The following is a 27,559-nucleotide window of genomic DNA, read 5'->3' as shown; positions in this document are numbered from 1 at the left end:
AGGTTACAATCTCCCAGGAGCACTGTCAGAACTGTCAACTCAAATGTCCACCTGTGCGTTTTAGGATTGTGAGTGTCCCTGCTGTTTCAGTGTCAGCTTAGTCAATCACCACCTTGAGTGTTTTATCAACTGTCCAGGAAAACTCAGTAGGTCTTTTAAAGAGAAGAAACATTCTAAAGCTGTAAGACAAGAAATCAGGTTTAAACCAACATCTAAAAAAGGAGAACGTTGAGTGTGGTGGCCCTGCCTTTAATCCTAGCACTGGGGCTGCAGAGCCAAGAGAATCACTGTTTGTTTGTGGCCGCTGTGGTCTGAACAAACAAGCGGGAGGAGAATGATGGGAGAAAGGGTAGCTGGAATCTCATGCTATTGTTTTTATTCCTGTAGCTAAGAAGAATAATGGTACAAACTTCCAATTTCATCACATGTAGTAACATGTCCCACAGGAAAAGGCATTGCCAACTTTACTTGCAGAACTTTTCAAAAGCAAAGGATAATGGATTGTCCCTGAAGATTGCACTAGCCATAATAAAAAAGTAAGGAGAATAATGGGAAAAGCCAACCCCAATATCAACAACATCTTTTTCTCAAATATGATCAAACTGACTTTAGTCGTGAGCAAAAGTGCATTTGAGGACTCTGACACTTAAAGTTTAAGTGTGGGACCCCTGTGTAAAAGAAGGCTATAAAGTTATATAATTAGATTTAGACATGTATCAAGTCTGCAGTTTTTAAATTTAGAATGACTGCCTTAAAAAAATTCTGTGATTGGTTTATAAATACCACATTGTATTTGTACACTTTGACGATTTTCGTACATTCACGAAAATGTTTCTTTTTTTTCTTCTCATGTATGTGTTGATGTATGTGTGTGAACATATGGAGACATTACAGTGAATAATTTTGCCTAAAAAAATCCATATTACATTTACATAGAAGCACACACGTGTGTTTTATATAATTAACAATACAATGAAATTGAGTTTTGTTTCTCTCAACCCGTATGTATTTTAACTTTAGAAATTCATTTTTGTTTTCCTCTGCCCCTATGTATTTTAACGTTAGTCATAAATAAATGGGATGAGGCCAGGTAAGGATCAATGTGCTTGCTTTTCTTAAAATCAGGGAATTGTTCTTCTATTACATGTGTATTCACTTTCCTTTCTGTTCCTTTCCTTATGCTGGGCTTTTCTGGTTGAATCTCACCTTAAACATGCCTGTTTCACAACTTACTCCTCCTTGTCTACCTGTGTGAGCCATCCCTTCTATTCATCACAAGGATCCCAATTTCTCCCTAGAACAGCTTATCTTCATTCATTGATTCATCTATCGAATGACTCAAGTTTCAGACCACGATAGAAATTGAACATAGAAGTTTGTTATGTGTCTGTTCAAATTTTACACAACCGAGTGTCCTATTATTTGTTCTAAACTTTCTGAATTTGACATTTTTGTTGTTTCAACCTCAGTGAGAACTGTTTAATCCTAATAGTGAGATTATTATCTTCTTCTTGCTCATGTCTTGGACTGGTAATTTGTCTTTTATCATGATGATATATTTACCCTGGGAAATTTAGCTAAATGATAATGTAAATTGAACAATGGAAAACCAAAATATTGGGGGAAGACAACTCTTAGCTATCTTCATAGATCATTGGAGAACAAAGGATGATTAGTGTATATTAATTGTATATTATTAATGAGCTTCTTGGTCACTTTTTCATACCTTTTTATGTATTTGGTGAACCCTACTGTCTCAGTGGCTCTCTGTTTTCCTTGCATCTCTGTATCCACTCAGAATCCTCACCTTTCCCTAGTAACCACTTCTCGAGTTCATTGTCATTAAATCTTAATTTCTATATATTTCCAGCTGTTAAATGAAATGTCCCACATATATCTTACTATTTCTCACTTATTTTGCTTAAAATAATAACTTCTAGTTCTATCAATTTTGTTGAAAATTATTTAATTTGATTCATTGGGGTTGAATAATACATGGGTATGTGTGTTATTTTCTTCACTTCCACTTGTCCATGCTTAGTTAGGGTAATAACACAGTTTGCCTGCAATAAACATAGAAATTCAGGCACATCTATTGTATGCTGACTTTTATTCACAATGTTCTAGGATTTGTTCAGATTCCTCTAAGAACAGCATACCAGTATCGCCCAATAATTTTATTTTCTTAGGAAACTCTATGCCATTTTTCATAGTGGCTATACTAAATTACATTCCTACCAATAATGTAAACTAGTTAATTTTTATAATAGACATTCTAACTAAAATGTGATGAAATAACAATGTAGTTTTGATACGCATTTCTGTAATGGCTAAATTTATTGACTTTTTAATGTCTTTATTGTCCATCTGTTCTTCCAAGAAATGTCTGTTCATATTAGTTTCCATCCACTAATTTGATTACTTGTTTTGTTAAAAGTTTTTAGTTCTTTATATATTTGAGCTATCAGTCTCCACAAATAATTTGCTGGCAAAGATTTCTCAGAAAATACAGGCTACACTCTATACTATGTTGTTTCTGTGCTGTGCAGATTTTTGATGTCTTATGTGGTAAATCTGGGTTTTATTTTTAAGCTATTAGGATCTCATTTTTCAAAAATGAAATCTGTTTCAATGCTTTGAAATGTCTCCCTCTCTGCTATTTTCTTAATGTGGTAAACTCTATGGCCAGTTTTGAGTTGATTTCTGTGCACAGTGTATATTCTTTTTTATTTTTATTTTCTGTCAGTTTAATACAATGCCATGATCAAAAGCAACTGGAGGAAGAGGGAGTTTATTTTGGCTTATGGATTCAAAGGAATATAAGAGTCATGATGGCTTCCCATGCCATCAGCTGGACCAGACCAGCTCCCAATGTGATGCCTGTTTTTCAATGTAGCATTCCCTGAATGCAACCTTATTTGTTCTGCCTTTCGGGAAAGTACAAAATTCTAGATTTTTACTTTGCCCTAAGAAAGAGGTAAAACCTAGCATCCTAGCCTTTCCTCACATAGAGATAAAATCCTCTTTCCTCAGAAACTGTTTTTTCAGGTCTCCTCAGCACAACCTGTCAGGCTGCTTTCCCTAATGATGCTTCACACTGCAGAGGGAGACAGAGAAACACAAGAGAAAGCACATGCTCTCACAACTCAGAACACATTCACTCAGCACCTAGTACATGCTGTCTCTGGGACATCCTGAGATGGGCATAGGCGTTCATTGTTAATTATGGAACATAACATTTTAATGTTGGCTTTATTAAATTTGTCTAAAATTTCAGCTTTAAAATGATACCAAATCAAGATTAATCACATAGGAGAATTAAACAGAAACAGTTTTGTGACAGATCAAAGCTTCTATAATGTAAAAAACTAGATTGACATATTGCTTATTGAAGAATACGCTGTGAATTGGTCTAGAGCTACGGAATAGAGACAGTGCTTGCCTAACATGTGTTGGGTCATAGGTTGTTTTGGTTTTGTTTTGTTTTGTTTCCCTCCTGGACCAATAAAATAAAATGAAAAAGAAAGTAGCATGGCCATCTAATAACATCTTAGAATGACGTCTTTATGTACTAGGGATTGGGTGCTAAAGAGACAAATTTATTTATATTCCATAGGATCCTACAAGAACTCATGGCATAGGTACTATCAGAACCTCGGGAAGGGGAGTATCATTGAGTCTATAGCCTGATAGATTAAGCAGTTTGTCAAGTAGATTAGTAGAGAATCCTAATTTTCTGATGCCAAAGGCCAGCTGCAACATACCACCAGAATTCCTATCATTAAAAATCTCAGTGTCATTAAATTGTGATCATGTTTTATATTCCCTTTGATTTCTTAAAGGGGAAGTTCAATTTCTACAGTCCAACAAGCGGATAAATACTTTAGAAATGTATGCATAAACACTGTAGTATAGGGATGAATTTACAAACTATCGTCCTTATGAATAACTCATTCTGCACTCAAGTAAGTACAGGACCCTAATAAGCCATAATGTCACTGCCAAATGTGACAAGCCATTAGAGTGAATTCAGAAGAATTGCTAGCATGAAGGGAATAAGGGATCAGTGATAACTGACTTTCTGACATGGAAAGTTCATCTGTAGATGGCAGAGGGGTATGTCACATTTCTTTTGTTAAGTGACTTATATGCTCCAGATAATTGGATATATTGGATAATTTGATCTAATGTTATCTTGTCCAATCTGTTCAGCACAAGACGGCCCCTGAAGAATAGCATGTAGGACGAGTAGAAGTCCTGTTCAATTCAGATAGTCACATATGCTGTATGCCTCGGCCCAACATTCTGACCTGCTGATCCTTATCACAAGAGGCCAGGCAATTGAGAGTAAAGCTGCCTAGACAAGAGTAATCTTCTCATCCTTTGTTGTATGCAGATATGTATGTATGTATGTATATATATATATATATATATATGAGCTAATGTCATGTAAATCAAAACATAAGAATGGTGTCATGATCAAGCATCAGTTGACATTATAGTTAAGTTCAATATACTTAAACTAAAGGAACAGTCTCATTACATAGGTCATATTGTTGCTTAATTAAGGGCCCCAAAAGTCTTATCAATTCAAGCAACCATAGGAATGTTTCTCCTTATGTGCCATGATACTGGGTGTCTTAGACGATTTTCCTTTAACAAAAGGAAAATATTCTTACATTCTTGCTTCCTTACTTGAATACTAATATCTAGAAGCATAGCATTTTTTTACAGCTTCACAATACAATTTATATTCAATAATAAGTTATATGCAAGCCATATGTATATGAAAATAAATTAATTACATGAAAACCATATTTGTCGTCAAAATTGTCCTGGTTTTTAAATGGAAAAAAACCCTGTACATATGCTATTTTATCCAACTCTCCAAATTTTGAAGGTATGTCTCTAAAGTGCTCATCATGTCTGGGCACATGAACCCTAAGGTCCAACAGGCAGAAAACAAGAGGAACCTGCAAAATCACTGTCATAACTAGTCAGATATAAAATAGTCACTAATTCCACCTTTGGTGATGACCCTGACATAAGGGACAAATTACAACAGGAAAAACCAAAGTGGGTGCTGGTTTATACCCAAAATATTCCTAAAAGTTCATCTGTTAAAGGTTTCCTTCCCAGCTGATTCACTTTAGGACATTGATCATAGCAGGTGGGATCTGATTGAGTCAATGGGTGAATCTACTGATGAATCCATAATTTGATGGCATTACTAGCACTGAAGCCTACTTGGAGGAATTAAATATCTGGGAGAATGCCCTAGAAGAGATTCTTGCCTGTCTCATTCTCTGGCCTCCTTTCTTCTCAGCTACTATGAGGTAAGCAAACTCCATCACTGCAAGCCCAGGCCTCAAACAAAGAAGTCAGCTGATCTTGAAACCGCCAGGAAAATGAGAATGAGCCAAAAATAAGTGCTAACTCCTGAAGAATTTTTCCAGCAGTTCATTACAACAGCAAAAACTTTGAATGACACAAAGTAGGATTTTGTTTTTTCATAATTGTTGGGGTAACTTCCAGTAACTTCAAAAAGACTGGAATTTACAGAAAAGGTATCGCATAAATAGAGCAAATTATTCCCTGTGTAGACCAAATATTAGAAGTTACATGAGAGCCAGGTACGGTGGTGAATGCCTTTAATCCCAGCACTGAAGGAGGCAGAGGCAGGAGGATCACTATGAGTTTGAGGCCAGCCTGTACTACAAAGTGAGTCCAGAACAACCAAGCCTACACAGAGAAACCCTATCTCAACAAAACAAAACAAAAGTTATGTCTGAAAGGAAAACTTTCTAAGTTATTTTCTTTAAAACCTCAAAACTATATGCTTTAATACTTTCATTTTACAGTTTATTCTGTGCTTTTTTTATTTTCCCAAATTCTGTTATTAAACAACACTTGTGAATGTCTCTATTTTTCTGTCAGTTGATGAAAATGAATTATAAACTAAGGAGAGAGAAACTAAATGTCAAAGTATGTCTGTATTCATCATGTTAAATAGAGAGGAATCTACAGTAGCCCACTACTAGTAAGTGAATAATCTTTTTTTTTTTTCACATTTGTTATTCAACCATTTAACAATTTTTACTTTCTAAACCCCTATATTGCTTTTACTTTACAATGGTAATACAGTTTGTAAAATGTGCAAGTACAGAGAGTGATCAAATGAAAAGTCTCAAATTCAGAGAAAGGAATATCCTTGAGTTCATACCAACCTCCTTAACCATGCCTCTGTGAAGTCACGAGTTATCCAAGGAGCACTCTGCCCCTACAGACAGGGCTGGGCCATTGGAAAACCAGGAAGTAAAGAAAATAGTTTAGTGATTGCAAGATAGTCTTCTTGTCTGACCATACTCCTGAGACTTTCATTGATCTACTCCTTTTTTATTTTCTATACTAGAATGGTCAGCACAGGCTTCCCAAGTTTTGTCTACAGGATAGACAAGAAAAGCTCACCATCTACTAAGATTAATATGTATTTGTAGTTATACTTCTTGATCAATCATCACTCTTTTAGGAGAGAAGGTAACCAACTTTGTAAACTTGCAGAACAAGTCTGGGTCCCACTGCATAAGCAAAACACTGCTTATGCCAAGGTCAGCCTTGGGCTAATCATGACTGTTCAAACATCCTTCACCAAATATAGTCAGTGTCTTTGGCTTTGTTATGCTTATTTTAACAGCTTTACATTCTAACAGTTTTGATCTCTACTCAGGAAATGAACAAATTCAGAAATAAAATGAAGACAGATACTCTATCCTCAGAGATTTCATGTCATCAGCTAATTTTACAAATTGATTGAATAGTTTATACAATTAATCCTGATTGGTGATTAATGGTGATTAATATGCCTAGTCCACACACTCATACACACACACACACACACACACACACTGACCAGTAGAGTCAAAAGTCCACATTGAAGGGGCTCAACAGTATCATTTATTTATTAAATCCAGATCCTTGTAAAAGTCATTTAAAAATCTGTAAAATGTATTTTTTTATGTAAAATAAAGGCAAAGGTAAACCATTCTAAGTATATGTAAAGCAATATGTGGTTATGTGCAATTGACTAATAACAGAATTATTAGTCAATAATTATTAGTCAATAATTCTGTTATGACAGAATTATTAGTCAATAACTGAATTTTTTAAGCCTCACTCAGTTTCTTCATAAGCTGTTTTCCCACATTTCTTTGTGGTACCATTAGAATTCTCTTCTCATATTTTTGTCAACCATCAACATGAAGAGGCAAGTTCATATTATTTATAGTTTCCATCTAGAATGGTCTTTCTTCCCTAAATCCAGGCTGTTACTTTGGCTGCATATTATTTTCCAAAATCCTATTGTTTGGGGGTTGAATTCTTCCATGCATGATCTCAGCTAAAGGTGATGTTTTAAAATAACCTTTAACCAAATTCATTCAGTCCACTTTTGAATTAAAAGCAGATGAAAGAAACTATTTCTTCTGCCTGAAAGAAACATGGGGCTATTTCTGTGCCAAGATAATTCATCAACAGCAGAACATAGTCATATATCTCATCTTCATTCAGGAAATCTCGCTAATTATGAAAATATTAACTAAGTTAGGAGCAATTGAAAAATGGCTTTTAACCTGCTGAATCTGAGCTAGTATTAAATTACTACTGTATTTGTGCAGAGTCAGATTTCAGAAACATCTGGGGACATATTCAAATTAAATATGACTTTATTATCTTCTTTCCTAAGAAAAAGATACTCTCCTGTCAGTGTACTCGACCTTTCATAATTACTCCAATTTTTTCCAAAATGATTCAATGTTACACAAAAATATTTATAATGTATCAAACACTGTCCATTTGCTCTTGGAGACACAGTCTAAAAGTTTCATCCTGCTCTTCACCCAGGGAGGCTGACGTTTTGGACAATAGCTGGAGATTCATTAGGGCCTTAGCTGGTTTCAGCCCATGAGCACCATTTCTACAAGCTTACAAAGCTACTCTGTGACAGATAAGAGCTATTCACAGAAAACTAGATTTATGGATATAACGGAAACCTTATTACTCAAGATATGATTAAATATTCAAATAATTGAGCTGTGGGTAGACTCTGTGGTCAATGAAATTCTCACTATGTTCTATTTCCCGAAGATAAGTCTTCATTCTAACTTTCTGAGGACATTTGTTTCATGTTGGCATCCATCCATCATAACAGCCCTAGTTGCCTGGCAGTGAAACATTCCTATGAATGTAAAATTCACAATTAAGAAGAGAGCAAAACAATAGAAGTAATTAGTTTTGTACTGTTTACCTCCTACTCACAAGGTGATTCACTGGGAACATTATATGCACTATCACATTAATTCATTAATTAAAATCACATTAACAAGAATCTTATGAGGTTCTTTATTATTATTCTCATTATACAAATGAAGAAACTGAGGCCCAAGGATAATTTGCTCTTGGCCATACAACTGATAATAAGCTCCAGTTTATCATGTCACCTTTGATATAAGTTTTGTCTGTGTTTCTCACCCTCTGTCAGTGCCTCCTCGCCTGCCCTCAGGGAGTGATTACATACGTGTAACACATACTGTATTTCTATTGCCCAATTCTTTCTGGATATCAGTGTGTGGTCAGAGATAGTTCACCTCTTGCAGACCTTGGGATGGTCTGCAAGAGAAAAATAGCCTTTCTTAAGCATATGTATAAACTATTTTTTCAAAAATGGGTGTATGTTTAAATAGTTCTTTGAGATTTTCATGCTTTCATCATACTCACCTCCCTCTTTCAGCTCCCATCAGATCCATCTCTCTTCCCTAACCATCTAACTTTGTATTCTTTTCTTCTTATTCCTTAAAAAAATAGTTCACTCCAATTTGGATGCTAATATTTTTTGTTGTTGTTGTTGTTGCATGTGTAGGTATCAGTTGGAGGGTGATCAGTTTACCACGGGTTATAATCTCAAAAAAAATGTGACTCATTTTCCTGCATTTCTTTTTTTTATTATAATATTTTACTTTATTAATTACAGTTTATTCCCTTTGTATCCCACCTGTAGCTCCCTCCTTCATCTCCTCCCAATCCCACCCTCCCTTCCTCTTCTCCACCCATGCCCCTCCCCCAGTCCACTGATAGGGGTGGTCTTCCTCCCCTTCCATCTGATTCTAGTCTATCAGGTCTCATCAGGAGTGGTTACATTTTCTTCCTCTGTGGCCTAGTAAGGCTGCACCAACCCCCCTTCAAGGGGAGGTGATCAAAGAGCAGGCCAATCAGTTTATGTCAGAGACAGTCCCTGTTCCCATTACTAGGGAACTCACTTGGACCCTGAGCTGCCATGGGCTACATCTGTGCAGGGGTTCTAGGTAGAGGATGGACATCAGAAGAGGGAGAAACATGGAACATGACAACAGCCTACTACTGAGGGCCTCTGAAAGACTGTACCCTGCAGAGTATCAAAGCAGATGCTGGGACTCATAGCCAAACACTGGGCAGAGTGCAGCGAATCTTCTGAAAGGAGGGGGAGATAAAAGACATGGAGGGGACAGGAGCTCCACAAGGAGACCGACAGAACCAAAAAATCTGGACACAGGAGTGTTTTCTGAGACTGATACTCCAGCCAAGGAGCATTAATGAAGATAACCTGCATTTTTAATTGCCAATAGCTCCACATCTAGATTTCATGTCTATCTCCCCGTACCCATCCTGGGATTTACATACATCTTTTTGTAAATCCTGTGCTTATACTCTGGAGGCCTGATTATTTCTAACTTAAATAAATTGTTAATTGATCAATAGATAATCTATCTGTTATTTTCATATTCCAACCTTGAATATTTAACTCAATTTGTATATGTCAGAGTCACGCTCTGTATCTGTGCAAGTCACTTCATGGACTGTTTTTGGGCTTCCTGACTCGTAATAAAGAACTTCCCCCAATAATCCTTCCAAATAAAATCTTCCCTCATTGTGTGTTTAAGTGGAATGGCATGGGCACTAGTTGTTACATCAGGGATCAGAGGATCTGTAACTCAGTACTCTGGGAGGGACTTGGATTCAGTCTGGGGGGTTATCCACACAGGGAAAGAAACCAGTTGGGCATATGATATATCTATCCTGTTTTGAGTTTACCAAACTTCTATGATTACATCTGTGAATTTAGACCATGAAACGCAGATGGAAACTAACCACTTAACTCCCACAAAGAAGATGAGAAGAAAGGAGCAGTAGAGAGGCACAAGAGGAGGCAGGATGCTATAGCACAGACAGATCTCTAGTTATGTAGCTTTGGACAGATTATTTGTTTGATACTAGGTCTTTGCATCCTTCTTCATCCATAAAATTAGAGCAGTCATCATTTGTCTTACTTGAATAGAATATCAGTTTAAGAAAACCCCAGATCTTGTGTAAAGAATGCACAAGTCTAAGTAACCCAGTGGTCAGTGAAGTAAACTGAGTTAGAGCTGACTTTCAGCTTCAAATTTAGATCCAACAGATAAAGATTCAAGGCACTGCAACCAAAAGAATTGTATCTATCCTGTCTTTTCTCCATCTCACCCCCACCCCACTTCACCTTCTAGTTTCACTCATGATTACAATGTGGGTCACTGCTACTCACAAATCAGCCTGATTTTTATACACTCCCTTCAAGGTTTGTACTTAATGAAATCCCTTTCCATAAATTTGGAGTAAATTCTAGGATTTCCTAAATCCCCAGCTTTAAATCAGTAGGTCCTCATTTCTGTTGAGCTTGGATGTCCTGAGCCACGGTTTTAAACCTTTGCATTTTCTGACTCTCTGAGAGTGGAAATGCCTTCTATTTCTCTGCCATTGTCCCAGATGTAGCTTATGATTCGTTCTGTAGATAAGATGTCCTTGGGAGAAAATCAGAGGTCACTCTTGCTGTCAAACAAAATCTTTGTCAGTATTGAAATGAGAACTAATTTGACTTAATCCAAGTTGACATGGATAAGAACAGCTCAGTGCTAGAAAAGCATTCAATGGTAAGGGGCAGCCAGAGACAAAATATGAAAATATATCCATGATGTCAGGGTAGTTATAAATCCCTGGGAAATAATCATGTAAGAAGTAACATAATAGGAATAGCAAAGTTGTTTTCTGTTTATGACTGAGGTGCGTGTACTGTCTTGATGCACATTTTTTCATAGTCATTGCTCTGCTGGACGAAAGACACGTTCCCTTTCAGAATCAACAGAAGTGCCCTTTAAAGCACCTAACAATTTTCCCACACACAAATTATCACATCAGTTTATAAATCATTCTCTACCGTTTATTTTCTGTGGTCCTTTTCCAGAACAACGACAGCATCCTCTCTCTCCATCGTGGGTGGCTTATTATATTGTTGGATATGTTCCATGCTGTAAGTAAGGAAAAGCTATTTAATGATAATTGACATTGTTATGGAAAATGTTTTGATTAGTATCATAATCAAGATCTTAGTTACAAGATTATCATTATTATCCCCATTTCATCTTGATAACAAGATGGGACACTGGTGATCCCAAAAATCTGATCACTTAATCATTGATTGCCCTTTGTAAAGTCATAATTATATACTGTATGATAGAACTTAGGCAATGCTTTGGTAGGGCAACCAACTAGATGCTTTATATTCAGGCAAATTCATCACTTTCTGGCAAACTAGAATAGTGGGATACTTTAAGTGATGGGGTGAGACAGGAGTTTAAGAATGAGAAAATGCGGACCTGAGCCAACCCAGCCACCATTTAATGGCAATAGAATTTTTAAATGTCATGAATTGTAATTTGGTTATTTTGAATCTTTTAAAACCACTCTAGTGACTCTGCTCAGAAGGCAACTGTAGGTCGTGGGAATGACTTCCTCTTTCCTAAATGTTCTCCCCAAAGCCTATAAGTCTATGTGCATAAGTCTATGTTAAAACCTACTTCTTTTTATACGTTAATTTTGCTTCATTAAAAATAAAAACAACAAAATGACAAAATATTTGAGTGTCTTTTGAAAATGATGCTACATACACCTATTATGTCTTTTTCTTTTGATTTTACAAGTCATCAGGCTAAGCAGACAAGCCTCCCATCTCATAAGCTCTGGACTGTCAGTGGTTGAGATTTAATATCATTAGATACTATCATTCATCAAGACAGTGCTTAAAGTTCTGGCCTCACAATTACTGTGCTTACTTTTTCCCCAAGGAGAAGTTATTTTTCTCTATTCAGAGCTATGGCACTAAGGAGAAGGCGGTGGATTGGTTTCATCTTCATCATATATTAATCTTGTGGCTTTAGAGTTGGTAATGCAATTTTCTCAGATTCACTTTTTATTTGAAAAAAAAAAAGATATAATTCCAGCAAAACCCATTTAATATGTTTTTCTGATAATGAAAAGATGTATGCTAACATATAAATACAAAAATACAACGTAAAAGTACATTTAATATGTGGATTATATATATATTGATAAAATTGCAAAGACTATAAACCTGAAAAAAAGAAAAGCCTAGACTACTAAACTAAAACTGCACTTAGCAGTGTATCATAATCAAATAACCCCGTTCCGGGCAATGAATATCAAAGAGATAAGCTCTACCTAATAGCTTGCAGCCAACTTATTTCATTATGGCCAAATAAAGCATACATCTCAGGGTAGAATTTCTCTGTTTGGCTTATTTAGCTTATTCTGTGTTTGCTCATACTGCTGGGTGGAGCAACAGGACCATTTATAATTCTAAATGCCACCCAGTTCATACCTTGTTCATTGTTCAGATCAACTTTTGTTAAACATAAGTTGTTTTTCTTTGATATTTTAAAGAGTACTGCATATGAAGTCACAGACATCAATCATGGTGTACTCCCAATACTCTTTTACTCCCCCAAATCTCTCCACTCTTGTATGTAGCAATAGAATCATAAAGGTGGAAAGTATCTCATGCAGCCTCTGGTTCAAACCCTGAAGTGCAGATAGGATCACCCTGACACCTCCAAATGCAAAGTGATTTGGGGTTCCTGCATCTAAAGATGGACTAGACAACTTGAATGACAGCTTTTTTTTCTGCCCCCTAATTTGTTTCTTATATTATTATATCTCTTGGCTTCTTTTCCCCTCAAATCAAAAGGTAGCACCTTCAGATTTTGTACCTGTGACTAGTTTTTCTATGCGTATTTATCTCATTAAAGAAAGATTAAAATCTCTCAATATAAGGAATCACCAAGACAATTGTAAAATACATACTTAAAAGGACTAGGCCACATTTCTATAATTACTTAGTTAGCAAGTTGACTTTAATACAGAAAACAGTGGAAGTGGCTGAAGGAAAAGAAACTTTAGGGCTTTGGGGGGGATTTTTAGTAAACAGAATTCTCTGAAGAGTGCAATGATGTGTATGCAAAAAAGAGGGAATTTTCTTTCACTGGTAGGATGAAACTTGCTCTAGTAGCAGATTATAAAATACTGATTCTGTGGTCTTATTGCCAAAGATTCTGGGTAACTAACAGAAAGGGATTGATGTACAAGTTTGAGTTCTAACAAGTAGTGATTCAGAAGTTGAGTCTACGGCCTACACATTAAGTAATACACCGTTTCTCTCAATGTCCATTAGTCCCATGAAAGGAGGAAAGACAATTGGATGTTACTCTGATGATTTTTGACAGAAAGAGGAGTTGCATGCATAACTGGGAATGATGATGAACACAGAAGTCACCTGTGTGCCAAATATGATAGTAAGCACTTTATATAGTTTCCACACTGCTTTTACAAGAAAATCCAACAATGGAAAATATTATAAATAATATTTCTTCCCTGTGATCCTGGAGGATTGGAAATCCAAGATAAACAGGTGATAAATCCAGAGTCTTGTAAGATTGTATTGTTGCTTCCAAAGATGACAGAAAACAGGGACCCCCTAATAGGCTTGCTTTGACTTGGTTGCATTAAAGATCACTAATCATCAAGGACAGGAGATTGCTCTTGATTTAACCACTTCACAAAAAGGTACTGTGTTTAATTCATAGAGAATTTCATACATGTACATGAGGTATTTTGTTCTCAATCACCCTCCTCTTCCAACTCTTCCAAGATTCACCTCTCTCTCCCCATGTCTTTCCCACCTCCAACTTCAGGTCTATAAACACACAGAGGTGAGGCTATCCACTAGAGCATGGTAGGTCAACCAACAAAAGACCACTCGGCTAAAGAATAACGCCCCCCCCCCGCTCCTCTGCCCCGTAGCAGCTATTATCCCATAATAGCTCCTTAGCTAGTAGTGGGGCTGGTGAACCCCTCTCCCTCCATGCTAGAATATTAAGTGCCTTTATCTTATGCAGGCAACTATAACTTCTGCGTGTGCAGGGGCCCTGTCATAATCAGAGAATACTGCGCCAGGCATTAGGCACCAGTGAATGAAATTTGGAAGAATGAAATTTGGAAGAAGACAGTGTATCAAGTTATTCACCCAATAGAAAGAGAGAAGCATTGCTGCATTCTTTATCCTTCAGAGGATTAAAAACTTTGATTTTAAAAGGTGAGACCATTTAAGCAAGGTTAAACATCTGTGAAGCAACAGAAATATGAAAGAAATCCAGTTTTATTTTAGTGCAAACCCTGTGCTCTTTACCCTGGTGTCTACTGCCTTACATCATTTATCTTTTAGACAAGGTTTCTGCTCTCTTTAAAACTCCAGTATCTCCTCAGATCTGAAGCTTTCGCTTATTTCTGCCTCTCAAGAGCAATCTTTTTCTCCAACTCTGCTGCAATCCATAACAGTACTTTACATAACTCAGTTGTATTTGTTTTACACTTATATTATTTTACAGTTTATACTCCACCTCCCTGGCTCGATTGAGAGCTCCTTAAAGACAGGGGTTATATTTTATTCTCTATTACATCCCCTTGTCTGCCACTAGTATAAACTCTGTAAGTAATAGCAAAAATCAAACGTTTATACAATGTTGACTTTGAAGGGTGCATTTCTGTGACATGTTGCTGTTACTGATTTTTTGTTTTGTTTTGTTTTTTAATGCCAAGATGCATTTGACTATTCTAAGTGTATAATTGGAGAGCTATAGGAATAAAGAGGGGATGACTATTAGAGATGCTGGGGTTTTCTTCTATCTTGTGGTTACAAATTTAGAGCAGATTCCTGAAGTCTGAGAGGAGGTCTTTAACTGTAAATAAGGTAACATGTGGAATTTATTAGGCCAATTATTTATGTGAGCTGGAAGTAAAAATATGTGCATGAACAGTTTAGATAAATTCAAAGATGAAAGCTACATAACTAACTGTTAATAGCAAATTAGAGTGATTGAAAGGCTAGTCATCATTTCTTAATGATGGTCAACTGTCTTCTTTCCCGTCAAAAATAAATAAATAAAGTAAAATTTAAAGTCTGTTAGTCCCAGTAATGATAGAGGAGTTGATAAGAATTACATTTAGTAGGGTAACACAATTCATTCTTGAATTCTGATCACTTCGTATGTGTTGCCAAGATTAAAAGCATTGCTCAAGCTATACCAAGCACATCTAGTAATCACCTACATGCCCACAACCTTGGTTCTTGTTTCTGGGGGCCACAGTGGACACTTTGAAAAGCCTGATTGTGGTCCATAATCAGTGACATCAATCAGCAGAGTTGCTAATATGAGATGCCTGGACCAAGCTATGGTATCCAAGAAGGTAAAGATGACAATATTGACCTTAGTAATCTGAATGATCACATCTTCTGCTTGGTAAGATCATTGAATCACACTCTGTGTGCCAACAATATGGAACCCAAGACAATATGGGCACCCTAAAAGTTTAAAGCTCTTTAAAGTATTTTAAGTGTTCTTTGTTCTTCTCAGCCTAGGCTCCTAAGACACGTTGCAGAGAAAGCATTTTAATTCAAAAGTGAGTGAGGGCACAGCATTTGTTCCCTTAGTGGTTCTTCCTAGTGACTTTGTTATTGACTATTGAACAAATTACCCTTACAAAAAAAAAAAAAAAAACTTTCTTATTAGATTTCTATACATGTACTACTGGGTATTAGCTACTTCATCAAAGAAAGTTCTTGCATGATGTATCATATCCATTTCTTCTAAAATCTTATTATTGTGTGTAATTTTACTTTCCCCAAGAACTAGCAGCTAAGTTGGTTAAATCACAATTACCAATAGAACTGCAATATAAAATTAGGCCTTTATTTCCACAGGCCCTTATAATTTGACTCAATTCTCTGTGGGTACGAATGAAGCAAAGTGAAAATACCTCAACAGCAAAGTAATCAGATCACCACTAAGTAAGTAAAATATCATAGGCAATATAAGTTAATACTGCTCTCACCTGTGAAGAATGAAGAGCCTGTAAGCAAGGCTACCACTTGCTGCCCCTGGTGAATTATTAGTACCAAAAGAACCCTTGCCCTTGGCCACAAAATATCACACTTGAAATAGATTTTTCCCAAAGAACAATCTGATCATCCTCTCTGAAGGTCTATAAATCTAAAATAAAGAGTAGAGTTCCAAGGTTTACTGAGATTTCTAGAAATGAAAGTTCTGAGAGTGGGTGTGTACACATATATTTCTTAAGATCCCTTAGAAGAAAAGCATACTGTTTCTTTCAATCAGTGGCTAATTATCAAATTATTTCAAAGAGTTTGTGCTTTAACCTATACTGTAGCACTCACTGTGGAAAGGGAGTGATTATAGATAAATCAGTGATCTCTCCTCTACATCTAAAAGTTGCATAAAATTGACAAGGATATGAAGAAGGGGCAATTATTAAATAAGGTCATTTGCCATAAATAAAGTATAATGAATGTTATACAATAAACCGCACCGTATCAACTCAATCTAGAAAACCTTTATTAAATAAGAAGACCCTTGGCAATGTGTCCCAAGGCAGGAATATGATGCAGTTCTTATCATTTAAAAGTATCAGCGGATATAAAATTGATCATCTTGTAAGTCCATGGCGAGGCCTTTGATTCTTCATTTCAGCCACTGACAGTCTAAACAGCCATTCTAGTTTACCCAGACAAATAGTGGCATCTCCGTTTTGTGAATGATGATACATAGGCATGGGACATCAAATATTTTCTCCCTTACTGGTCAGAGTTATATTAGGAAGCCGTGTGTAGGTTTTCACATCAGACTAGACCCTTTCCTTATAGACTGCTGACACTTTTTACTGGGGGCAGAAGTTACCTTATAAGTACTGGTGACATTTTAGTCACAGATCACATATAAAATATGCAAAACACATAGCCACTGCTGTGAGCTTTTCATAAATCTAAACTAATTACATTGAAAAGATTGACCAGTAATGGCAGTTATTTATTTTAGCCTTTACTGACATTAAACACTTATTTTGGAGGTTAATGATAGCATCACTATTTTTTCACTGTCTTTTTTAAGGTTTGAAATTCTGAATTAGTACACTGTATAATTTTAATCTCCTTTAATTAACTAATAAATTTTCTTGGGAGACAGGGTCTTACTTTTTAGCCCAAGCTAGTGTTGTTCTTCATCTGGCAGAAGTCTGGGACACAGCTCTGGGCTTCCAGATGAAGAAAAGAGTGACTCTAGGATCGGGCTTCTGTTTCTCTCAGGAATGGCTAGGGTGCTTTAGGAAGAGGCCTGTGCACAAGACAAGGCTCCCATTCTCACTGTGGGGGGGGGGGGTAGAAATGAATTTTCCATCAGTGTTACAGTTTAGCTCTTTTAAATGAGAGTGCTGGTGACAATGGAAGCTCCTGCAGGTGTTCCAAAGCCTATGACCACACCAAAGTGATACATCTCCTTGGTTAAGCTGCTGTATTAATGGCAGGGATGTGGGCAAAAGCCCAGTCCCCATTGGCTTGCAGGTGAAACACAGGCCTGGAGACGCCCGGGGCTGGAGGGCAGGTCCAGTGAGGCATAGGCCTGGCAGGCCAGAAGGCAGGCCCAGGCCTAGCATGTGTGGCAGTCAACAGGCTTCCTGACTGGCTGCCAAGCCCCAGGAGTTCAGTGGTGAATTTCTGGGGAGGAAGGGTGCCCTGTCATCTCTAGAACAAATTACTAGTTTCAGTTGGCCACGGTCGAAAGTGATAATATCATGCAGCCCACAACATCAGCTCCTTTATTTCATGGGAAATCAGAGATTTATGAACCTTGGGCAATGGGAGGGGTTTCAAGGGTGAATGTGTTTGATTCAATGGGTCTAAAGGTGCTAGGGATATGTGATTTACATGTAGTGGTATGAAACTTCATTTACATGCATTAGCACAGTTCTATCACAAGAAGGAGAGCACAGGGTGGGGTAAATTTCCAAGTACAAGGAAGGTCATCGCTGAAAACTAAGATATCCTTAGCTTTGGGTGGAGTATTCCCAGGAATCCCCAGGCGCTTGCTGAGCAGGTTTCCTTATCACGAAAAGGTCTGGCCTGCGATCTTCCCTGAGGGCTATGAGATAATCCTTACAAGATCTGGGGTTACCAGGTCAGGTGGAGAGAGACCCTGCTTAGAAAAGGGAGTCTATGGAAACAAACTTAGCACAGAGGCTATCTGGAAATCAGACTTCAACCTTATCCAGCACAGTCCAACACGCTAGCTTCACTTTTATTATTCTCCTGCATCAGCTCCCCTAGTGCTGATATTACAGATGTGTGTCACCATAGCTAGCACTTTTTTTTTTCCTTAATAGTTCATGGGATAAGCATCTTAGAAGGACCTTAAAGATAAATCTTAAAAAAAAAAAAAAAAAGACACACTCAATAGGTTTTTTTTTTAGGAAAGAATGGCATTCTGGATTCTCTGCCTTTTACTCCATACCACTCCCAACTCTTTTTTACCTATAGGTTTTGAAAAAAATATGCCTCATTTGGGGACTCTTACAGAACCTCACCATGTTTAGGCATCTTCATGAATTTACAGGTAAAAGCCAAATGAGGAATGAAAGCTACTTCCTCACACAACATACACCATCCTGGTGACACTGTTGTGAAAGGGTTGGTATTCCTCCATGTCAGCTTATTTTTCTACTCAGAAGAACAAACACGGGGCTGGAAGATGGTAAAGTTGTGAAGGAAACTCATTGCTCTCAGGGAAGACACACATTCAGGTCCCTGTATCCTCATGAAGCAGCTTCCTGAGAGTCCAGTTCCAGGGAATCCAACACCCTCTTAAGGCTTCCTCTGGCACCTGCTTGCATGCGGTATACATACACACTCTCAAGCGCACATACATAACCATAAACTAAACTAAATAAATCTTTCAAAAGAGAGAATACGCACAACTCCATCCCCTTCAGTTTGCTTTATGGATGGTAGAAATATGCAGGGCAGCTGTCAACTGTTTGCAATCGCGGCACCATGGACTCAGTCCTCGCCTCTCCTATAATATGTATTGCTCAGGTGAAATGAGAAAATTTGGTTCATCAATAATGGAACAAAAAATAATCACCTTGCAGCGACATTTACCACGATTCTCTCTGGCAAAAGGAGAGGAAAGAAGTTCACAGGTGGTAACAATGGTGATTGGAAATCAAAAATATTTCAGCTCAGCCTTATAGGCAAAACCGTGTGCTTTCCTTTACTAGTATGTTTTCTTTTTATTTATTTTTTTTCATTAATTACAATTTATTCATTTTTGTATCCCAGTTGTAGCCCCCTCCTTTGTTCCCTCCTAATCCTATCTTTTCTCCCCCCTCTCCTCCCATGCCCTTCTCCAAGTCCACTCATCCGGGAGATCCTCCTCCACTTTCATCTGACCCTAGCCTAACAGGTCTCATCAAGACTACCTGCATTATCTTCCTTTGTGGCCTGGTAGGGCTGCTCCCCCATTAGGTGGAGGTGATCAAAGAGCAGTCACTGAGTTCATGTCAGAGACAGCCCCTGCTCCCATTACTAGGCAACCCACTTGAACACTGAGCTGCCAAGGGCTACATCTGTGCAGGGGTTCTCCATGCATGGTTCTTGGTTGAGTATCAGTCTCAGAAAAGATCCCTGGGCCCAGATTTTTTTATTCTGTTGCTCTCCTTGTGGAGCTCCTTTCAAGGTCTTTCATAAGATTCCCAGCACTCTTCCCAAAGTTTGGCTACGAATCTCAGCATCTGCTTTAATAACCTGCTAGATAGAGTCTTTCAGAGCCCTTCTGTGGTAGGTTCCTGCCCTGTTCCCTGTTTTCTCGCTCTTCTGATGCCCATCCCATTTGCCTCTCTGAATGAGGATTGAGCATCTTACCCAGGGTCCTCCTACTTGCTTAGCTTCTTTAGGTTAACAGATTTTTGTATGATTACCCTATATTATATGTCTAATTTCCGCTTATAAGTGAATGTATACCATGTATCTTTCTGCTTCTGGGATACCTCACTCAGGATGATCTTTTCTAGATCCCACCATTTGCCTGCAAATTTCAGATTTCCTTGTTTTTAATTGCTGAGTTGTATTCCATTGTGTAAATGTACCACAATTTCTGTATCCATTCCTCAATTGAAGGACATCTGGGTTGTTTCCAGATTCTGGCTATTACAAATAAAGCTGCTGTGAACGTGGTTGAACAAATGTCCTTGTTGTATACTTGAGCATATTTTAGATATATTCCTAGGAGTAGCATAGCTGGATCTTGAGGTAACACTATACCTAATTGTCTGAGAAAGCACCAGATTGATTTCCAAAGTGGTTGTATGTTTGCACACCCACCAGCAATAGAGGAGGGTTCCCCTTCCTCCACATCCTCTCCAGCATGTTTTGTCACTTGAGTTTTTTATCTTAGCCATTCTGATGGGTATAAGGTGAAATCTCAGGGTTGTTTTGATTTGCATTTCCTTATGGCTAAGAACATTGAGCATTTCTTTAAGTGTTTCACTGCCATTTTTATTCCTCTATGGAGAATTCTCTGTTTAGCTCTGTACCCCATTTTTTTTTTCTTTTAAATTTATTTATTATAAATTATAATTTATTTACTTTGTATCCCAACTGTAGTTCCCTCCTTCATCCTCTCCCAATCCCAACCTCCTTCCCTCATCTCCTCCCATGCCCCTTCCGAAGCCCACTAATAGGGGAGGTCATTCTCCCCTTCCTCTGACCTTAGCCTATCAGATCTCATCAGGACTGGCTACATTATCTTCTTCTGGTAAGGCTTCTTCCCCATCAGGGGGAGGTGATCAAAGAGCCAGCCACTGAGTTCATGTCAGAAACAATCCCAGTTCCCATTACTAGGAACCCATTTGGATACTGAGCTGCCACGGGCTACATCTGCGCAGGGGTTCTAGGTTATCTTCATGCATGGTCCTTGGTTGGAGTATCAATCTCAGAAAAGACCCCTGGACCCAAAATTTTTGGTTCTGTTGCTCTCCTGTCTCCTCCAGGTCTTTCTATTTCCTCCTTCTTTCATAAGATTCCCTGAACTTTTCTGAAAGTTTGGCTATGAGTCTCAGCATCTGCTTTGATACCTTGCTGGGTAGAGTCTTTCAAAGGCCCTCTGTGGTAGGCTCCTGTCCTGTTCCTTGTTTTCTCCCTCTTTCGATGTCAGTCTCATTTGCCTTTCTGAGTGAGGATTGATCAGAAATTGTGGTATATTACACAATGGAATACAACTCAGCAATAAAAAATAGGAAATCATGAAATTTGCAAGCAAATGATGGGAACTAGAAAAGATCTTTCTGAGTGAGCTCTCCCAGAAAGCAGATACACATGATATATACTCACTTATACGTGAATATTAGACATATAAAATAGAATAAACATACTTAAATCTGTAACCTAAAGAAGCTAAGCAAGAAGGAGGACCCTGGGTAAGATGATCATTCCTCTGTACCCCTTTTTTTAATTGTATTGCTTGATTTGTTCCTTTTTAACTTCCTGAGTTCTTTATATATTCTGGATATTAGTCCTCTGTCAGATATAGAGTTGGTGAAGATCTTTTCCTAGTCTGTAGTCATTTTTTTATGACATTGTCCTTTGCTTTACAGAAGTTTTTTAGTTTCATGAGGTCCATACAATGGAAAAAAAAAAAAAAAAAAGACAGCATCTTCAACAAATGGTGCTAGTCTAACTGGATGTCTACATGAAGAAAATGCGTATTTATCGCCCTACACAAAACTAAAGTCCAAGTGGATCAAAGACCTCAATATAAGACCAGACACACTAAATATGTTAAAAAATTAAAAAAAAAGTGGGAAAGAGCCTGGGACTCATTGGCACAGGAAACAACTTCCTGTACAAAACACCAGCAGCACAAGTTCTGAGATCCACAATCAAGAAACGGGACCCCCTACTATGTTTTCTGCCAATGGAATTTACTTCTGCCCACTCAGAGGATGGAGGCTGATCTTGACAAGGGCGAGGAATGACAGATGTAACCTTACTCATTCTGCACTGTCTCTGGTGTGCTGGCCAAGCGTTGGAACTTCGTGTTTCAAGCCCTGCTGAAGAGGAGATGAGGCAGCACGAAGGCCAACTTAGCATTTACTAAGCATCCTGGCCAACAGCAGTCCTTGAGGCAAAGGCAAGGGAATAAAAGAGAATCTGTTGTGCTCTACACTTCCAGTACAGTTCCTGACATGGACATAAAGGTTTCTTGGTGAGCAGGCAAATGGAGAGGAGTGATAGTTTTGTAAATTCAGCTACTCTTAAAGAACTAAATCTACTGCTGCCTTTATTTCAGACCGTCATTTGGTAGTCAAGAAATCAGTAAACGTTCCTTGGGGAAAGTTAGAAACATCACAACTATGTAAGCTTCATTCAAGTCCTTCGTCTTTATCCTCACTTCCTCCTCCCCTATACTTCTTTTTCAATAAGTGGAAGGAATTACATCAGGAAAACTTCAGAAGGAAAAAAAAATGCAACTCAGTGCTTCTTCTGTTCAAACAGAATCTTACACTCCTTCCTGCCACTTGACCTAGCTTCTCTGTTCCCTCCTTTTCTTTTCTTGCCCCATCTACTGTTTCCTTGGTACCGTGCTAGCTTGGCCTGGCCATACAATGTCTGAGAACTCTCTGGTGGTCTCTGATACTTTTTCTGACCGAGTCCCTCTGTGAGGCTGCCTGAGACAGACAATATAGAAGGGGTGGTATGGGTTTTCATGAAAGGACTTGTGGAATTGTGAGTCATAAAAAGAAAAACTCTAGGCAAAACTCAGCCACGTATTCCACCAAATGAGGCTTGTCATCATTTTTAAAGGACAAAGATAGTCCTGTTATACTCACTGCGGTATCTTCAATTTTATTTTATTTTATTTTTTACATGCTGCTTTTGAGGCTGTTGGTCTGAACTGTTGGAGGAAAGAGGTGGTGCCACAGTTCAGCACCCTCTAATGTGAAAGTGAGTGATTGTCCTATGTACCATTGTAATGCCCGCTCCTTACTATTCACAGAGCACAGGCTGCCATAGCCTGCTCAAGCTTCCCGCAACAGCTCCCATTGACCTGTGACCAGATCCATGAATGAAACTCCAATGGTCTCCTAACTGGCAGCCCCAGAATGCTACAGACAGGCACCACTGCCTCCTGCAACAGAGGAGCACATGCCAGCTCTTTCTCAAGGGCCCCATCTCACAGGTCAGAGGTGAAGACCTGAAAGAGCTCTGGCTTCGCTGTTGGCTCCTGACTTTCCTCTGTTTCTTGAATTCTAAGCAGCATTCTCTCTGTGTGTATGTATGTGTATATCTGTCTCTCTCTGGCTCTCTGGCTCTCTCTGTGTCTCTGTGTCTCTCTGATCTCTCTCCCTGTGCAATCTATCATCTCTCAAGTCAGCGCATTTCTGACACCATGAACAGAAATTCCCTCTGGTCCTTTCTTAAGCCCATTTTAAGCTCTAGCTCAAATGCTTGATTTTCCCACATGGCACATGCTCTCTCTTCTGATATCTCAACATGATTTTTTATGTTGATGCCTGAGAAATTATTTATGAGAATTCAGCCTTGATTTCAGCACAATACACACCAAAATAATAAGAATGAAATAACTTACACATATACCGGGCACAACAAACCACTTCGAATCACTTATTCGTGTATCACAAGGTTATTTTAACACAATAATTTGTAAACATACTTTATCTGTGACACTCCAGAAGCTCAAAAAAAACAGACACTATCCTATTAATCTTTTAAAACTACCCCACATGGTTCTTATATCACCATGCCATTGTGGTATTGAAATTGAATTAGTAAGTTTACCCCTGCCTCAGCTTTATCATCTTTAAAATGGGAATGAAATACTATAGTTATTTAAAAGGATGAATTTAAATGTTCCCAGATAAAAGAAATGAAAACATGAAAAAGGGAAATACAGGCCAAGAATAAGCTATTGTTTGAAATATGCTATAGTACAAAGCCAACTAATGAACCAATGTTACCCAAATCGTCCAGTAGAGGGCATTGTCACACACATGGAAATTCAGACATTGTAAATGTCTAAAATCACACACTTTAAAAAACTCGAGTATAATAATTTGGACAAAATAAATCAACTTTTCTGGCTTCAGCTATACTGATCGTTTCTTTTACTTTGTCAGTGCAGCTTATCTGTATAAAAAGAACTCAGAATCCATGGAAGTTTCTGATGTATAACCTGATGTTCTAAATTCTCAACTCTAATTTTCAGTCTCTCAAGTGCCTAGGGTGAGGAAGGATTCCAATTGAGCCAGTGAGGAAAGAACACTGTTTTCCCTGTTCTGGTTGTCTGTTGTCCTAGTGAGAGCTTAGTCCCGACAGGAAGAATGGCCTGGGAGGGTTTTCACACTGAGAAGGGGTTAGAAAAGAAATGGACAAACTGCTCTCATCATTGTTTCTTTCATCTGCCCTGGCTCCCTGCAGTCTGCTGTGCTGAAACAGTGACTTCATTGAATAAACCATGACATTTGCCTCTCATGGAGTAAGTTTCCCAAAGATAAGGAAAGGAAAGGGCAGAGGAAGATGAGTATAGCAGGGCCTGGTCAGTTTTAATCACATTCTGAGCCTGCTGCATTTGTTCTTGAGAAATGCAGCTTTTATGTGAGGGATCCAGGTATAATATTGATACCGTTTGGAAGACATGGGGATGTTTGCCCTGTGCCAAGCACTGGGATTGGAAGATACAGATGATAAACATGTGATGCCAAGTTAGAAGTATATTTTGCCTAAATGTCATTTACAGTCTAGACTAGAGAACGAGGAGCCGTGTGGCAGCAACCAAAACCAAACAGATGTAAATGTGGTCACAACAGGTGTGTCTACAGTCAGATACTCGCTCACACTTATTTTCATAAACACAAATTTGTTCTGAGGATTACTCAATCAGGGAACAAAGTAAGCATCATGTGAATCTCACAGCTGCAAGACATACTGGTCCAATATGTAAAAACACAGTCAGATGAGCTGAGGAGTTCAAGAATACACAAACAGTACACATGTGTGCATTTGTTCACACAGGAGCCACCTGCACTCTCCTGAGTTACAAAACATATCAGTTTTCATGTGCTTTGAACACTTCCTGTTCTTTTTGGGTCACCTTCCTCTTTTCCATCATTTTGCCACAACAAATCCTTCAAATACACATTCCCAAGCAGACTTCATTCAGTCTACATTTTCAATACCAACACACACACACACACACACACACACACACACACACACACACAAATCTTAAAACATCTTCTCTGGAATTTCACAATGGCCACATGCAACCATTCAATTTTGTGATTTCTAATAAACTGATAAACATATTATTAAAATTTAGTTTACCAGCTTCCTACTGTTTTCCTCGGGTGATCACTTCAAGGTTGTGAGTTGTGTGGCTGTTTTTGTCTGCACTCTCACTGTATTTCTTTCAGGCACCCCTGGTCTGGGTGACAGTACAGCTGCACTTCATTCTCTGCTCCTCTCTAAAAGTTCATCTCAGAACTCTGGTGAGATCAAATGAGATACCCCCTGACACATATCTGTGATTAAAACTTCTGTGTCTTTGGTGAGAAGGAGAGCCAGATGCTTCAGCAATTAGCTAAAATGAGGGAAGCATTAACATGCTCCTGGGAGGAGAAAGAAGCTTCATTATCTCGTGAACCAAATCAAAAGCTATACCACCTTGCTGAGAGTGAGATAGGGAAGTGAACTAACATTAATCTGCAGGAAGCGAAGTGTTGAGCACGTGCCCATGTTTGTGTGTATGCATGAATGACTTCCATGCATAGTCTTCTATGCAGCCACATGAATACATGAACACACTTGATGTATGTGCGAATATCAAGCATGGTCACATGTGGTATACATGTGCAGATGTGCAAATTTTTGTGTGAGTATGTGTATTTATAGTATCTCCATGTTCACATATGTATGAAAGCTTGTACATCCTATATGAATTTGAATTCCTATGAACCCTAAGTGTTTATGTGTCTTACACATTTATGAATTTTGTATGTTTACATTCATGTACATATGTAAACTATTTATTTGTATGAAGTTGTATATACCTAATGAGGTATATTCTCAAGTGCATGTACTTCTGTACAGGTGTGTGCAATATTTGTATATAGCACAGATGAGAAAATTCAGGGAGAGAGGATGAAAAGGCAGCAGGATATGCTCAGAGCCTGGGGAGTGATGATTTCATAAATGAGGCTTCGCATTTACACTGCATATTTCAACAGAGTGCAGGATGTTAGAAGAAAATGCCCAGTGATGCAAGTCGTGTACCCATACACTATATAAATATATATATGTACATCACATATATATCATATATGCAAATACACATATTATATTTATATACACATATAATAGATATGACTTATATACATTTATATCACAATATTTCAAGCTGGGATTCTTACATAGTCTATAGAGTACATGTACTTCTGCCTCAAGTACCTAAGACTTTAAGAACCTTATACTGGAACCATTCATCTGCATGTTAGTCCCAGGGGCCTGATTTACTACGTCACACATTTAATCATTAAGCTTAGGTGACTACATTTCCACTTCATTATTTGCAAGTGCATTGTTGTCATGCTGTGGGAAGGCCTAACAGTTCTTCCTCCTGAATGGAAGGCACAAACTCCAACACCATGATGAACCTTATTCTCCACCTGCTAAATCTAGGACTTAAAACTGAACACGGTTCCTCAGAAAAGGTGTGGCTCAGAAACCTACCTGCTGCACTGTGCCTTAATGCCTGCAGATGTGAATGAAGTCTGTTTTGCAAGGCCAGGAGGGATTTGCTGTCCCAGCTCTTCTGCCACCAGCCACTTTCACCTCTGACTCATTCACTCTTTCTTAATCTCCTTAATCTAAGCCATTCACACAAACACAAAGGGCTGATGTCACCAAACATGTAGTTAGTGAATCTATGCCTTTTAGGAAAGCTAACATCAAAAGACATACTTTTCCTATCCTCAGATTCAGGGAGTGACTCACTTCGATTACATGGGCCCGTCCACTTTATTAGATTTTGCTACACCACTGAAGGAAAAATCTGGGGAGCCAAGTAAATGCTCAGGAATTCTGATCAACCCCCTAGAATCATGTCTGTACCTGACTCCACCTTGGAATGCCAAGCACAGTTTACAGAACTCCAGCCTAAAGGACTCAGCCTTGGGAAAATAAAATCAACCTGCCTGCTCAACATAAATATTTTAGTTGCTA

Source organism: Meriones unguiculatus, chromosome 16 (genome assembly GCF_030254825.1).
Source record: "Meriones unguiculatus strain TT.TT164.6M chromosome 16, Bangor_MerUng_6.1, whole genome shotgun sequence".
Taxonomy (NCBI): domain Eukaryota; kingdom Metazoa; phylum Chordata; class Mammalia; order Rodentia; family Muridae; genus Meriones; species Meriones unguiculatus.
The sequence above is the reverse complement of the archived record's forward strand: the minus strand, read 5'-3'. Positions refer to the sequence as shown.